A 12,875-nucleotide genomic window follows, 5' to 3' on the forward strand; every position below is an offset into this window, starting at 1 on the left:
CAGACGCAATATTACTTGCGCCACATGGAAAACGCGCTGTTGTTGCAGGGGCGCACCCATATGAGCACGTCATGCTGCGCCTTGAAGCCTACGAAGTAACTGGGCACGTTTAAGTTACGAACAGCTCAGTAGGGACACGGAGAGAAGGGCCGAGTAACATAATGACCGACACCGGCCCGTCCCCGACTTCCACATGGCTTAACGTGTATGCGGAAAGGCGGTAGCAGAACCGGTAGAACGAAAATACGCGAAGAGCACGTTCGATTTTCCCCACTTGAATTGGGTACGGTGCGTTTTCCAGAGTATTTTATTTCCCTGCACGCAGTGCTGCTGAAGGAAAGCGCTCTCCACTCAAGACTCATTGCCCTTGCACTTTCCTTTTTTTATAGTAGAGTAAAAGATGATGACAGATCCATTCAGTGTGCAAGCAAACGACGCACATAGTGGTCATAGCAGGAAGCTGAGCGCGCTCTCCCCTTTCCCGCTGCGTACGCGAAACCAGTTTCTCCCGCAAATCACAAAGAGAGCCCCAACATTTACGTCTTCTTTGTCGGCGCAGCATACCGCGCGTTCATTCACGGGACTACCTGCCAGCGTCGGCGTTCAGGTAGGCTCTTGTTCTGTAATTCCGCTCTTGTGCTTGTGCGGACCAGACGCCTCGAGAAAGCAACAATCAGCTATTATGAAGTGCCTTATCGGTGGTTAGCCTTTGATTCATTTTGACCATGTGCTTAGAATCAGTCAACTTTTCTTGAATGAAAACACATTTGCATTATACGTGCGTGAAAACTTCTCAGCTCTAGTGTTGTGGGCGAATTTCCCGAATTGAGTCAATGCATAGTTGGACTATTAAGTTAATATCTATGTAATCATTGTTGGTGCTCTACGTTCGAAAAGGTTGGTAGGATCACCACGCACGCTGTAGTAGATGGTTCCGAGGAAATCGTTTTTTTCTTCCCGTGCGCCAAAGTTTAATATATGCGCCTCTATCAATTCACCTCCATGGAATTTCGCGACTGCCGAAGTCAGGAATGATTGCTCGTGTTTTGGGTCAGACTATTGTTTTTATGCACATTGACTTTGTAGGCGAGGTGCCTAATCTGCCAATTGTTCTTTCCCGCACTTTGCTCACCGCATGTGTCGGATAATTGTTCAAAAAAAAAAAATAGCCGGCCTTATTTTCCTTGCTCGTGGCTCTCACTTACAGGCATGAAACGAGCAGAGTTAACACAGCACAAAACTGAACCTCCATGCCCCGGGGAAAATGCTACTTTGTTGAGTCATGGAAAAGCCTTTCCCACTTATCGCCGTGTCGGCGAAAAGTCAAACATATTGTCTCTTCCATGGCCTCACAGTTTGCATCACCCATCACAACACCACGTTGCTACGTCTGTATGAGCATCACCACTTGTATACATGCCATCATCTGCAAAGCCAGAACAACTATTGTGTATCATACACATCGTTCTCATGCGATGCCCCTTAACTCTCTTGTCGTGAAGGTTCGTGCAAGACAGATTATAATGTTCTCGAACGCGTGAATTCTCCCATTCTAGGTTACTATGGCCGTGTGTTTCCAATGCGTCAAGGAAACTGTAATGTGTTCACTCTTACACTTTGACAGTATATGCATTCTCCGTTCTAAAAAATAACATTGCACATTGCCGTCTCCACCCTGGTGTATTCCAGGAAAAAAACAAGGTCTGAGTGGAAATAAAACTACCACAAAAATTTAGAGATAACTATAGCGCTAGGAGTTCTGTCAGATGCATCGCAATAGAACGTCTGAAGCTATACTTACCGAAGACATTTCTTGGAAGTTTTGCGCTTCTGCATTACCGAAATATTTGATAAACGTAAAATATATAAAATATTCAGTTATATTCGTTGTAAACACATACACAAGGATGAGAGAGCATGCAAACAGAAAGCCGACCACGCCACTAGTTATTGGGATTTAGCATCTCAAACCACAGTATAAACGTTTGGAGTCTCCTAGGGGAAGGCTAGGGAAATTTTGACCACCTGAGGCTCTTTAACGGAGACCTAAATGTAAGTACATGGGCCTGGAGCTGTCCTGCCCCCACAGAAAACGCGGCCGCCGTGCCTCGTATTCCATTCTCTGCTTTTCTGGTCAGCAGTCGAGCACCATAGCTAGTAAACCACCGTAGTGGTTCGATCACGAATAAAGCATACCCACTGTGTATGCGGCGCGTCATACGACGTTCGCAAAGGATCTTTAATGATCCCTAATATGGAAAAAACTGGCTGATCTGTATTATCTGTAGTTGTATTTGTAATCTCAATAATTGTCAGCCACTGACAGCCAGCTTAGTTTTCTTTCAATCGGGGACTATACGCAAAAAAGACGCTTCTGTGTATACCTATGCGCATAATAAATAATCCCTGGAGTGCAAAATATTTGCCGGAAGCCTGCCCTGTGGCTTGCCTTATAACCGAATCACACTTTTCAAACGCAAAACTTGTGCTATTTACCAAAACATTTCTCATCAGAATGGTACAGTCGTCAACAAGCTTAACACGTGTGCTCCGTAGCTTGTCCTGAAGCAGTTTTATTGAAGCTAGCGCCACGTGGCCTTGGGTTTTGTTGCCAAGACGATACCCCTTCATGCCAACATAATATCAAAGCATACCGTTCGGCGGCAGTGTAAATAGCTTCGCGGCTTGCATCTATCAAAGTAGTCTAGGTCACGCATTGGAGCATTCGTGTTAAGCGCCTGTCATGTCACTTCGTTGAAATTCGCTCACTGAGCCCGAACACTAACGTGCTTGTACGTATTCAGCCACACTGTTCAATGAGTACCGCAGAAACTCTTAGCGCAGACTTTGACATCGTGGAGTCTACTCCGCATCACTACTTTCGAGGCGCACAATTTATTTTTGAAATCTTGAATGAAATCCTGTAGCATAGTAAGCATTTTTTACCGAACACCGTTGGCACCCAAAGAGGTGCACGCTCGAACTACACGAACTTGCTGAGCTGGAAAGTTTGCCGCCTAGTCTAGCGCCATGCTGTTGACGTCATACCCGTCCAACCAGTGACGTTCAAGATTACTGTTTAGAGCAGCTAAAAGAGACTGAATGTCCTCAAATATGTTATCCTACATATTCGCGAAAATCGCCTGCAAGTGAAGTTATTGTCCATGTTCCCATGAAAGGCTGTGGCAGGGGAGCAAGCGGAATTTTTTGTGGAGGGGGGGGGGCAACTTTTTAATTTGAAGCGGGAGCCGGGCAGCGAGAAATTATCATTTTGTGCTCTGTATGCCATGACGAAATAAAATTTTGGGAGACAAGGCGCCCCGGGTTCCGTATGCCACACCCTCGCAACGCCACTGAATGCTTGTGAATGGATGATCACTTTAAAATGCTCCGGCAAGGATAAAAGAAGGTGCAAATTTTATTTATGCTTCTTTTTGAGCTCTTTGTCGCCATTTAAATAGCAGCGAAATGCTATCGCAAGTGGTTGCGGCCGTTGTAATAGACCTGACAAAATCTGGAGTATAAAGCAGACTTGCCGCTCAACCATGCCTTTTTTTGAACTTCTACCTAATTGAATCCTTGCATATATATATCTAAAACAGCTGAAATAACATTTACGGTAGTGAAATTTAACGAAAAAAATTTATGTCATGTGTGTAATTGTCAACGCCAAGTTTGCAAAAAATTATCAAGTTTCACGTGCAAAATCTCTGCCACAACTATCAAGCAGGCCTATAAAGGGACAGGGTGGTGACTCCGAACCGCCCCGTCAGCACAACGCCTTGATGGGTGAATTATTTCGCGAGTGTCACGTTCAAGTCAAAGTTGATATCGAATAGGGTCAAACCACCGTACTTTCGTAGTTTTGGTACGTAAAACCATAGTTATCACCTAAAATATTGATGACCCCTGTTGTATAATTTTCTCTACTGATAACGAATTCCATAAAATCTCTATTCTATAAAATCTCTAAGGAAGACATATTTTTGGCAGAGAACAGTACGTTTGTTGGCCCTCTCATGTATTGAGGGTTGTTTCGCGCAGGTAAAATATGCAGATGCGAAATCCCCATCTAGCCCAAGCTACCGTTTTATAAAGATTCCTTGATGGGCCCCTAAACGACCCCCCCCCCCCCGTAAAAAAAAAACAGCACATTCGTATGTGCTGGCATTCTTCTTTTCGCGGGAGCGGCAGCATTTCCGATCGAGGCTGAAATGCTGTAGGCCCGTATGCTCAGATTTGGATGCAGGTTAAAGAACCCAAGGTGGTCGAAATTTCCGGAGCCCTTTTTTTACGGCGTCTGTAATATTCATATGGTCGTTTGGGGAAGTTAAACCCCACATACATATCCATCTCTATTTTCGGTATAATTGATGATGTGCACCGTGTATTTTAATTATTTTATGAGCAGATAAGCTCTGCCTTGGTTGGTATACGAGAGATATCAGCTATGAATGGTCTACTAGGCTGCTCTGACATGCAGTATCACGCCCGTTCTGCCTTCTCTCGCGTGACTGTTGTGCGCGATAAACTGACTTACATCGTTTTGGATGCTGTCGACTGTGCAAGTGGTGCTAACAGCGTGAACTTGAAAACAGTGAAATCATAATAGGCTCAACGCTCATTGGGGACATAGTCAGCGTATTTTTTGAATGAATATTTTGCAAAGTGGAGATAGTGTCTACACAAAGGGCACTCAAGGCGAGAAAGATACCACTTTGGTCTCTGAAGACTAGCGTTTTTTTTCTTTCCTCAACCTCTGGTTCTTCTCGGGCACCCTTTATTGTTGCGCCTAAGCTTAAAATAATATTATACGGGATTTAACAACCCAAAGCAATGAAATGGCTATGAGGGACGCCGTAGTAGAGAGCTCTTCAAATTTCGACCATCCAGCTTTCTATAACGTGCCCTGACATCGCAGATTACGCGGGCCTCTACCGTTTCTCCTCCATCAAAATGCGACTGCCATGGCAAGCATCGAATATCAGCAGCCGAGCAACAATGCTCTTCCAGCACAGCAGTGGACGCTCGCCATTTCTTTTATTTTCCATTCAATCGCAAGCTGCTTAATCCTTCACATCTTCTCCAATTCGTTATGCTCCACGTTAGAGCCCGTGTATATATACTGATACTGGTGAATATGCAGTGATGCCATACTTTTTCGCCATATAGAAGACGGCGAATCACCTGTCACGATTTTTCAATGTGTTGCGCATGGGCTCCAGCCCGTCATTATTCGTTTAGCGCATATTTTTTCCATGAGTAAACTCCAGCGTAAGTACCTGACCGAGATATACATACCTATGCATTGATATTGAAAGGTTTATTGCTAATACTAAACTTCTGTTTGGTAATACTAAACTCAGGCCTATAACAGTGCATTATGTAGTCATATTGTAGTTTGTTCATTTATCACAGAGCTTTTCTCCAACGAAGATTCTAACGGGAATTTTTGGTATGCATTAGATGGGTCAATGGTTTTACCTGTTATACCTGGCTCTAATCAGAAAAGCCATATTGACCAAGTATCTGTGGTCATTTCAATGGCAGAGTACATGAATAAATAACGCCCCGTAGCCCATTAAAGATCTTCTGAGGTAATTCTAATTTGTCTGTCAGAATATCATAATATGATGCAGGGCTTAAAAATAAATATCTATGGGGTCTGCGTCTTGCGCGCTCATCATCGTAAGCTTCAAACCACTGCAAAGTTTAAATTAACATGGCGCTGCCACTTATCTAAGTACTCATCATAAAAAATGAGTTGTTTATGTAGTTGGGGAAGGAACCGATGACGAAGAATACGCAATGTACCTACACGTAAATTCTTGTAGGACGCAACTAATGTATTTGTGGGAAGGCGAGGGGCTTGACACAAATTACACGGTTCAGAGTAGGCTGCTTCTGTGAAGTGGAAATATCAGACTTTCAGCCTTTGCTGGACGCTGGCACTATACGTCTTTCTGTGGGAATTATTTCAGGGGCCACAGTGGAATTGATGGCAATGCAATCTCGAATGAACAAACATAACATGCACGTTTACACTTCCACTTTCGTCAAGTTGTCTGTTCTTGAGTTGCAGTATAGATTAGCACTAAGTATAAAAAAACAGAATTTAATAATTCTTTCATGCGCAGAACTTTGTTATTGGCGGGAAACCTAGTTTAAATAAAACAATGGCGTAATATCTTGGAAAAAAATCAATGTTTTGCATGAAACAAAAAACTAGCAACCATAGTTCAGCAGATATTGGTATGGCCACCTGAAGTGACGAACATGCAGTAAGGGTCTACTGGTCACTTTCTGTGCAAGTACAACGCTTCATTTTCACAGTCCTTAAGGTTAGCTACACATACAACATGCACTGTACTATCATTTTAGTGGGGACATCATATACTTATATATACTACCATTTACTTTTATACTGTGATGAGCGAGACAGAGAACAAGAGACAACACCCGATCCTAGGCCGGCTGGTCTTATTCTAACTTTATCTTTCTCCTCCTCGCCTAGCATGCGCCTCTGGGCCAGAGTGCCAGTTTCGGTCTTCGTCGTCACACTCGGCCATGACTGCAAGCATTGTCGATGGGCCACAAGACAATGTTCTTGTGTGTGAGGCTAGTTGCAGCAGTTGACATTGCTTCAGGTGGGCGGGGTTGGCTGCATTGTCGAAGTCGGCCCCGACCACGCTGAAAGTTTGTCGCAATTGTCTCCGGCGGCCGACACTGGCTAAGTCGATTAATATGTGGGGTTTAACGTCCCAAAACCACACATGATTATGAGAGATGCCGTAGTGGAGGGCTCCGGAAATTTTGACCACACTGGCTAAGTCACCCGGTTCCTTCGCCATGTCGTGGCGGGGACTGGTCCTGGTTGGTCCTTTTGTTGATGACTCCGCGGGACGACATTGACTGTCGCGTGGCAGTCTACAGCCTCGGCCACGCTGCGACTTTTCAGAGAAAGTAGTTCGACTCCGGTTTTCTTTTGGTGGACCGAGCATGCATTCTCGTGATAGAATTCTCCTGTGGTGGTGTGGTTTCCATGGAGATGGTTCTGGCGGGCGGCCCCGACTGGATCGACATGGTCGAAGGTTGATAACTGAAAGCTTTCCTTTGTCCCACCACATTTTAGAAAACAGGGTAGGAAATAGTGGATCCGGTGACGAAACGAGTAGCAACTTATGCAGCCGTCTGTGGAATTTTCTGTGGCGTGGCTCCAGCGCCGTGACTTGCGTAGTTCGTGACTTGCGCAGAGTTGTCGCTATGGGGCTCCCGGACGCTGTAATGTCAGCCATTCTTGAAGCCACGCTGCGTACTGGCGGAAGATCCTCGACGGAAGCCATTCCGAAAATCGAAGACTCTACTGATTCAGGCAGTGCATGCGTCGCATGCATATCTTCTTCCGTCTGGTCAGATGGGATGTTATTAGACTCAGCGAAAAGACCTGTCTCATTAGGTGGCAGAGTGTGCAGTGGGTTGGGGGCCGGTGTCTGTAAGTCAACCGGACGACCTGCGTTGGGGCCTCTTGCGGAGCGTTGCGCAAAGCTTGCCATCAGGGACCCTCCAGCACCGTCGGGCCGGTGCTCCTCAGGAGCTGTAAATACGACAGCAGAAATGCCTGTGCAAGACAGAGTTACGAGATCGTGTTTGTTCCCTACATCTTGGTCACCGAGAGATGACAGGATTGTAGGCATTCGAATCGCATCCTCTAGGTCGGGCTTTTTCCGCGTTCCGTCCTGAAAGAAGGTCGAGTTACATGGGCAAATGACACAGGGAATCGGACCGAAAGCAGCTATGAGCTTGACGCTCCACTCCGCCCATGACTGCTGCTTCCAACCTTCATACCGGTGCCACGCTGCTGCACCTTCCCGAAGACGGTCTATGGTTACATACGATTCCTGATTCTCTGTCCAGGCCGCGCTCATTGCTAGCGCGTTGACGGTTGCCACCCAGCTGTCGGCGTCGTTCCGGACCCCGTCGAATTCCGGCAGTTCGTAGGTGGACGGCGATGGTGGGGCGGCACGCGAGAATGCGGATATCACTGAAGCAACGCCGTCGAGCTGATCTGACAGCTGCAGGAGGGTGCCCCAAAGCTGCCTGCGTTGCTCCAATTGGTTTGCCTCAAGGTCGTGCGAGGCAGCTACATCCAACACGGCGTTAGTGGTACGCAATTCTGGCAACATTGTAGTAGCTTGCTCGGAGATTGACGCTGTCAGTTTGTTAGTCTTGACGCGGAGTTGCGCGATGAAATGCCGCAGGTTCGCGGCGCTGTCGGGTGGGAAGTCCGAAGCGTTGGTGATCGCGGTCTTCGAATGAGTAGTGGTTGCAGCACTCACGCCGGTGAGGTTGACGAGCAGAGAAGCATGGACGGCGTTCCCTGGCAGCTTGTATGTTGAAAGAGGTTGTCAACGGGAATGTAGGCCATGGGAAGCGTGAGTGGCATTCCCAAAGGACAGGAGCCAGTGCGGATCCCTACCGCGAAACGGTGGCAGGGTGTCAATAAGCTCATGCCCTACAACCCCAGGGGAGGCCTGGACGCCGTCCACTGGTGGTTTGAAGGGTAGCTGAAGCGGCGGGTGGGACCCTATTGCCAAGGAAGCGTGAACGGCGTTCCTCGATGGAGAAGCCCGCACTGCCGACGAACCACGAAGACTCGTACCGGTGGCTTCCCGCAGAGGGTTCACTTGTCGGCTTGCGCTGATGGCAGAATCCATAGCCAAGGACACGTGGATGGCATCCTTGTGAAATGGTACCGGTAACGTCTACTGCGGCCGCCGAGGAGGCCTTGACGCCGTCCCCGAACGGTGGTGACAGTGGCGGCAGGTGAACAGCTGCCGAGAAGGCCTTGACGCCGTCCTCAAGCGGCGCTTATTGCGGCTGTCCTGGATGACGAAGCCGGGACGTAAGACTTCTTCTTCGTCGACTGCGCCATTGTGATGAGCGAGACAGAGAACAAGAGACAACACCTAATCCTGCGCCAGCTGTTTGTTTGTTTGTTTGTTTGTTTGTATCCTCTAATCCATGGCTCGTACCCACTCTGGGGGATTGGCCAAGAAAACATATAGTCTCATATGGACGATAACTGCATTATTGCTTACAACGAAAAAAAAAGGGGGGAGAGTTGTATAGTGAAGGCAGTATGTTAAAAAAAAGAAACAAACCAAAGATTTAGATAGTGAGAAAAAAGAATGAAGAACAAAGTAGACACTAATAGCTATAACTTGATTTTGGGAGCCGACCAGACAGCTGGTTTTGCCAAACCCGAATAATTTGGTATGTCACGGATTTATGCAGATTTGAAAATTACTTTTCGACCCAGTTTTTTTTGAGTACCTGTTAACATGGGCTTTATGTTGAAAAACGTTTAGAGTCTTGAATAAAATTACACACCGCATCGAATGCATCTCTGTGGCAATTTCCCAAAACAGAGGCACCAAACTTTAGAATATTTTCTGTGGTTAAATTTAAACCTAGCTTCGCAAATAGAATATCTAAAAGTCGTTTCCTAATTAATGCATAGGTACGACATAAGCCAAAATAATGTTCAATAGCTTCTGATTCTTCGCAAAACGGACAAAGGGGGGAATGTGTCAGACCAGCTCTGTGTAAATAAAAATTTAATGGGGGGACGCGGCACCGGAATCTGGAGATTATAACTTCAAGTTTTTTTTGACGGACTCCACTGGGCTTTCCATGGATATTTGAGGTGCTGATAATCTGTGCATTGTGTGATATTTTCTAAACTATCTGTAAAAATAGCGAATTTCTTATATCTAACCCCCGAAAAGTATTCTAACTCGGGAAGTACTAAAATTACTGGTCCATCGAGTGATGATCGCGCCAAAGCATCTCCCAATTCATTTAATTGTAATCCGCAGTGACCTGGGACCCACACTAATTTGAGGAGTTTTAAATGCGGTAGTGCTAATGTGTGGAACGCTGCTAGGGCACGATATTGTTCGGAGGTTGTCAGTGCTGCACACACTGAAAGTGACCCTGTTAGGATGATTGCACTGGTCTCGGTCGTAGGAATTTTACGAAGAGCTAAAATAATAGCTACTAGATCGGCTTCAAATATAGAAGTGAAATCTGGAAGCCTTACTGAAAAAGACTAGCTGAGGAAATCGGACGCAATTCCTATGCCTGTCTTTTCATTGTTGACAGAAGCATCTGTAGCTATTAAATTTTTTGTTTCTGCATGTACCAAGTAATCATTATATGTGGTGGTCAAAAATCTAAGAGATTGCGATTTGGCTTGTGGGGGGAAGATTTCATCGTACTCTATTCTAATGTTGATGGTTAAGGAATTAGTTTCAATTACTGTGATAATGTCTACATTTATGCAATCCAGTTTCCTTTTAACGATAATTATCTGAGGGGTATGAAATCGAGGCCAATGTGCAAGAAAGAAAGAGTCACGGTCGCTGATAAACGCGTACTCTGATCTTCGCGCCGGTAAACTGTAGAACTTTAAGAAGGTTTGAACCGTTAGAATGCGGAATCGACAGAGGAGTGTTGGCAATCGCGCTTCTTGATACAATGCATTATTCACCACGAACCTGGAAAGCAGCTGTTCTTATTCTGACTTCGTCTTCCTCCTCCTCGACTAGCATGCGCATCTGTGCCAGAGTGCATGTTTCAGTCTTCGTCGTCACAATACTTATATATACTACCGTTTAGTGTGCCTTGAGGACGACGGAAGCCGGAAACGTGTCACATCGAAGCCCAAACAAAGTAGCATCATCTTTGTCAGAATTCAAAAGCTTAAAAATATGTCCTATTAAATATCCGACACAAAGGCTTACGTGTTTCATAAGAAAAAAATGAAGCATGGGTCTTACCTGTCGTGACCACAGTGCTGAAAAAAGTTAATAGAATAAATTATTATGTTGGTGGTACACTAGTGTTTCGCAAGCCTGCATTTTGTGTTTTAGGACAGCCTCTTACACCTGGCTATAACAAATTGTAGGTGCGTGTTTTTCTTCTCGTCCAGCTTGTTCGCACCGTTCGCATTTTGAGCAGATTATGGCATTTACCAGGACGTTCATCGACGCTGTTGAAGTGAATAAAATGAATCAAACGCAAACGTACTAACTACTAAAACGTATACATTTATCGGTATTAAAAATATGATAGCCGGTCTACCCGACGGCTGCAGGTGTTCTTGCCCATGAACACTGGAATGTGAAAGCCGAACATAATGCAGTTCCCGTTTTCACTCTGGCTGCCATGATGAGTCAGCCCGGCGTGACCAGCTGATGTCGCACAATAACGCCGTTGCGAGTGCAGGCTCTATGTGATGAGCACTGTACGTTCTATGTTGATGATACCACGTTCTGTTGATGATACCACGTTGATGATACTATGTTGATGATACCACGTTCTATGTGATGAGCACTGTACACCTTGTAGCATATGCTTGTGGCAGTGACATCCAGCTAGCAATGACCGAAGTACATGGAAGTGCAGGACGCATGTGACGGTGGTATACGTTTGCTTAATTCTCGCCACTGCGATACCTGAACTTGACTTATAGAAAGTGTCTACAAGATAAATGAACCGTTACGCTGGTCAAAGAGGAGTTATGGAATGAATGCACGTGACGAATTCACTTTTTAACTCGCCTATATATTTTATTGGAAATAACTGAAGCTCACTACAAATGTTTTCTCCCCGAAAAGAGTCCTTGATAGCCTCGAATACGCTCAGGAAATTCGGCATCTTGGTAACAGTTTCATTAATATGCATCCTAAGCCGCGAGAACACTGCTGATGCTTGTAATTACTTACATCTAGACTACCAGATGTACAATTGAGTGACCACTAATGTTTATTCCGTGGTACATTGGTTTGTTCGAGAGAAAGGCATTATATCGATTTAGAATATTTAACGTGCAGTGCACCTCACTTAGCGTCTCGAGGCGAACAAAACAAGCAGGAATTGGTGATATGAAACCGGAGGTGGGCTCGCATTCTCCTCCCCATTGAAGGCGATCACCGACCTCTTGCATAATGTTCTTTAATCGCGAGAGGGTTGCAATTTTGTTGCTGGTTTTTTATTAGTATCACCAGACACTGCTTGGTTCTCTCACCTCCAGATGACGCGAAAAGAGGCTGTGGTTGCTATCGGTCCCGCTTGAACGCACTGCTAGCAGCAGCAGCAGCCGGACCGCGCAGGCCATGCACTCCCGTGTTCTCTTTCATCAAAATTGGCACTCTACATAATTATTAAAAGAATAAACAGCGGTAGAGATGGCACGGCGATGGAAGTAGAGTCAGCGGCTAGTCTTTTGGGCTATCGCCGTCTTTCTCTGGCGCTGTTTGCTCGCGTCTTAGTAAACTGTCAGTGCAACGTTCCGCACCAACACATTTATCAAATCCATTATCACTTGAATAATAAGCATAAACAGCGTATCAGACCAAATAATGCAGGTGGAGGCCCTTTCCTTGTAATTTCCCATTTGCCCGTTTCATGCCGGCGATATTCTTCCTTTCATTCTCCTTCTTAACTCTCAACAAACAGCCGCCGAGTTTCTACCCCTAGCTGCTGATTCGGTATTCACGACTCACCTGGATATACATTTCAGCGCCATAGGATGACAGCGCAGATTGCAAGTCTTGCTCCACTGACCCAGTAAACGTATTAGCAGCCACAATACGAACATTAGACAGCGCTAAATATTAAATACTCTTAGATACGTAACTTTTTTTATAAGTCGTGTGCATTAGGTAAACCATCAGGGTCTATCATTTTTTCTCTTAATGGTATTAAGGATATCGGCTACCCCTGCAGCCCCCTCCCCCATGTCTGTTCTTTCACTCTGCTCTCTTTCAATCTCCTATTGTTACGTCCACTCATTTTTTCATCGCACGCTA

The 12,875-nt window shown here is 45.5% G+C and overlaps 1 protein-coding gene across 4 annotated transcripts in view; it reads left to right on the top strand.

Annotated features, from left to right (window-relative positions):
* The window catches only part of LOC119160843 (nose resistant to fluoxetine protein 6), a 202,331-nt gene that overhangs the window by 23,663 nt on the left and 165,793 nt on the right, over nt 1–12,875 (top strand). Inside the window, exon 1 of one of the 4 annotated variants that reach the window (XM_075880665.1) lies at nt 517–607. The exons of the other annotated variants lie outside the window; for them this stretch is intronic. The gene's annotated coding sequence lies outside the window, so the exon portion shown is untranslated. Of the gene's footprint in view, nt 1–516; nt 608–12,875 lie in introns of those variants that run through there. 4 annotated transcript variants of the gene reach the window in all.

The sequence above is a fragment of the Rhipicephalus microplus genome, chromosome X (genome assembly GCF_043290135.1).
Source record: "Rhipicephalus microplus isolate Deutch F79 chromosome X, USDA_Rmic, whole genome shotgun sequence".
Lineage (NCBI taxonomy): Eukaryota > Metazoa > Arthropoda > Arachnida > Ixodida > Ixodidae > Rhipicephalus > Rhipicephalus microplus.